Below are 4,022 nucleotides of genomic sequence, written 5' to 3'. Positions count from 1 at the left end.
GGGAAGGTCTTTTTGGGGCCCTAGCTTGTTCATAATCCTTTAGTTCGTGAGTTCTTTTACCAAGTCCGGACATTTTTTAATTTATTTTTTATTTTTCCAACAACCCACAATAGTAAGGCGTTTTGTGTCTATTAAAACATTAAATACGGTACAATTCGTTAGTAAGGGTATTAATAAGGGTGTTTTGGCTCTCTATCACCAGGTTTTGCCCGACTAACACAAGTCTTTGATTTTGTAACAAAGTATGTAGCAACTCATGCCGACCTTCAGGAAGTAGCTCCGGGAGCTGGTGGCCTGGCTCAGCTTCAAAGGATGGTCGCTCCGGTAAATCAAGACAAGGAGCGAGCGTATACTCACGGACGGAGACCAAGAAGGCCTTTGCGGTGACACCCTGGCCAAGCGCGGGGTACTGTTCCGCGTTTCTGTAGCCAAGAAACGGGTCTGGGGGGACGATGTTGAAACCAGGCCGTCGTTGGGTGGTGTGTCAGCCCTGACTGACGGCGACCCCTGAGGTTGTTGGATGGCTGTATTTGTTCCGCCCGACAATGCGGCGGGCTGAATCTGGGGTGTTGAATTACCCCCAGAAGGCTGTGGCCTGAGTAGATGTTGGGGGGTCTCCAAGACCACCGTGGGGGATCCTCTCGGTGATCTCACCGGGGAAGATGTTTGATCCCACTTAGACGGGGTAATTGTCCTCAATAGCTCATCCACAGAATGACTATCCCAAGAGTCTTGGGAAGAATAAAAATATAAATTACATTTACATCTTTAAACGGCGACAGAAATCAAACTTAAAACAACATGTTCAGGACATTCAAAACCTTTAGCTTTTTTAGACCTTTGAAAATAGCCTTAGACATTCACTACAACGCCTTATTATTTACAGACAATATATTTATTAGGACTTGATAAAATCTAAAACCTTATAATGAATGTAAAACAGAGAAGCCGCTGTAAATAAACTGTTTCTTAAATGTTTCTTTAAAAACTGTAATATTGTTAATAAAAAAACTTGTATACACACACACACAACAACATTTCATTTTTAAACGAACCTTCCAAGTGTAAAGGCTTCCTGATCCCGGGACTTCCTGTTTCACAAACGTTTTCACGATCTGTTTAAATATTAAATACAATGAACACCTTCAAGCCTTTTCCTACAACCACTTTAAAACAGAAGTATAATAGCGGGAGATAAACCAGAAACAAGCCTAGACCTGTCCGGACTTCTAAAGATCTTTCCCAGAACCCCCCGCCCTACAGGAAACAGGCACACATCACTTAAATATTAGCCCACAATGGACAAACAAAGCCCTTTTAAAAACATTAAAGTTTGAAAGATCTTACTTACCTCCACAGAATAATCGTTTCTTATGTTTTTCGGCTGGTTTAGCTTTTTGCACCGCTGTGAAGGTAAGAGACATGTTTAACCTTTAACCACACCGCTTTATAAAAAGCTTTAACCTCTTATTTACAGACTGCAGATATATACTCACAGCTATCAGATACTGGGGCTGACGACCTTTCAGATTCTTGAAAGGTTACAGTTCTCGAAGGTAAAACGAAACAAGCCCTCGATGTGGAAGGCCTTTCGTTGTCTCGAAACACGTTTCTTAATACAGTTAGAAAGGATAATTTTTTTTAATTAACAAAACTGGACTCAAACATCTTACAGAAACGTTATACAAACAAACGGGGGTTTAGTTCTTACCCGGTCGGCAGACAGCCTGTCTAGGGACAACCACTTCTCTTGGTCGATCCTCGGAGACATTAATCACAGGCCTTTCGATAGTTTCTGTGTAATTAAAGAGACCGGCATTAATATATATTAAAACGTTTTCATAACTCTAATGAGCCGCTTCAAAACCACACACACCCATACATAAGAACCCATGAGCGCAAACACAAAAAGCTTACCGTCGTTGTTCCAGATGATCTCCTCAGCGTTGGGAATTAACTCCTGTTGACTGGCTGAAAAATAATTTTACAGAACTTAAAACAGATGCTATAGCCTTATTTACAATACATGCACACAACACGCTCTGAGTCAATGAAAATAATCTGAAGACTTACCTAAAAACTCGTTTAAATCGAAGTCGCTGATGTTGTTTCCAGACATTGTTGATCTTTAGTCTGAAATCGAAAGGGCAGTATGAGTCTGTCGAGCTGAAGACCAGACCTTCATACTTATACTGATGGCCACATGCCGGATCTGCTTGTAAGGCATTGTTCTGGTCTGGTCTTTGTGCCGCCCTGTTAGCAATTAACATATCAAAACCAACCAATAAAATGACACTGCATCAAATTTCAAATAGAAACCAAGATGGAGACGATCTCTCTCCTCTCTACTCTAAACTTTTATTAGAACCTTTTGGTCTCTCAAAAAAACATTTTTAAGCATCTAGACCTATAGTCAACAACCACTAAGAATATTTCAGGCCTTTATAAGCGCTAAAAAACAACCTGAGCCAAGAAAATAACTATAAAGATGTAAAATAACTAGCGCTTTTACAGTGATTTTTTTTTTTTTTTTTTAATAGCGATGCTTTGTTTGGTATTAAACAAGTCACAAACTACTCAGAACAGCGTTTATCCCCGCAAAAGAGATATTTGGGTTTAATTTACAAAGCTTATAAATTATATAGTTTAAAAGTATTCTGAATGTCTTGATAACACACGCCATACCTACTGTTGTCTGAGCCCACCCCCGCCCCCCATGGTGTGAGTGATTTAGCATTGAGTGTTGTGATCTATTCAGCATTGAGTGATCAGTTGTTTTTATTTTTAAATGATTCCTTATCATCAGGGATTGAGACCGCTAAAATAACTTAAAAGCATATCCTTATCTTAAGTCTAACTCTTATGAGCTTTAAGACCCTAGAATGTATTTAAGTAAAACGAATGAACACATTATGTGAGAGATAAAATATAACCAAAGCTTTATTTTTTTTTTATTATTTTTTTTTTTTACAAAAATAATTAACCTATACACACAAACACCCACACACACACACACCCTCTTTTTTAATTTTATTTTTAATTAAATTTGAGGGGAGAGACAGAGCCAGATACAGTGTGGATAACATAAGTACCCTATGCAAAACAGGCATTGTTAGGACCTGGGACCATTACAGACAACAGAACTTGTTGATCTTATAAAATGATTGGGCGAGAGAGAGAGAGAGACAGACAGAGACAGAGACAGTGTGGATAACATAAGTACCCTATGCAAAACAGGCATTGTTAGGATCTGGGACCATTACAGACAACAGAACTTGTTGATCTTATGAAATGATTGGGCGAGAGAGAGAGAGAGAGAGAGAGAGAGAGAGAGAGAGAGAGAGAGACAGACAGAGACAGAGACAGTGTGAATATGATAAACGCACCATTCAAAACTGGCATTGTTAAGACCTGGGACCATTACAGACAACAGAACTTGTTGAACTTATAACGGTTTAGATTTACTAAACCATTACATGTATATTTAAAAAAGACCCCGAAACACTACAGGAAGAGCCGACCCATTCACACTCTACAGTTGACCAACAAGAACAACGGGTTATGGGCGGCCTTGTTGTTCAGGGTTTTGTGGGTGTACACTTGCTGACGGATAAGACGTAGGAATAATTAAGGAATTAACTCTACCTAAAATCACGCCCCCCCATTATGACGTAGGAATATTAATAAGCTTAGGACATACATCATAACAAAATAGGCCGCGCCCAAAAAACCCTACTATCTACTCATGTAGCTGAGCAGGAGGCTTGTTCTCTGGAGCTGTTTTCAGCAACACGTCAGTCTTAGAAAACATAAGCCTACATCACACAACACTGCGCCACCCAAGAAATATGACCTTCATTAGTATACTTTAAAAATTAATACTATGGTAAAATAACATTACATCTTCCGGCGCCTGTTCCGTAAATTGTTGAACATCTTTCAAGTAGCCGGCCGTGATCGTATAGTGGTTAGTACTTTGCGTTGTGGTCGCAACAACCCCGGTTCGAATCCGGGTCACGGCA

The 4,022-nt window shown here is 39.7% G+C and overlaps 1 non-coding gene across 1 annotated transcript; it reads left to right on the top strand.

The window, feature by feature from the left end:
• Window positions 1-3,950: 3,950 nt before the first annotated feature.
• trnah-gug (transfer RNA histidin (anticodon GUG)) lies at window positions 3,951-4,022 on the top strand. The gene has a single exon. It is a non-coding gene; the product is annotated as a tRNA-His (tRNA).

This window comes from Amia ocellicauda, chromosome 16 (genome assembly GCF_036373705.1).
Source record: "Amia ocellicauda isolate fAmiCal2 chromosome 16, fAmiCal2.hap1, whole genome shotgun sequence".
Taxonomy (NCBI): Eukaryota; Metazoa; Chordata; class Actinopteri; order Amiiformes; family Amiidae; genus Amia; species Amia ocellicauda.
This window is presented reverse-complemented; position numbering and strand designations above follow the sequence as displayed.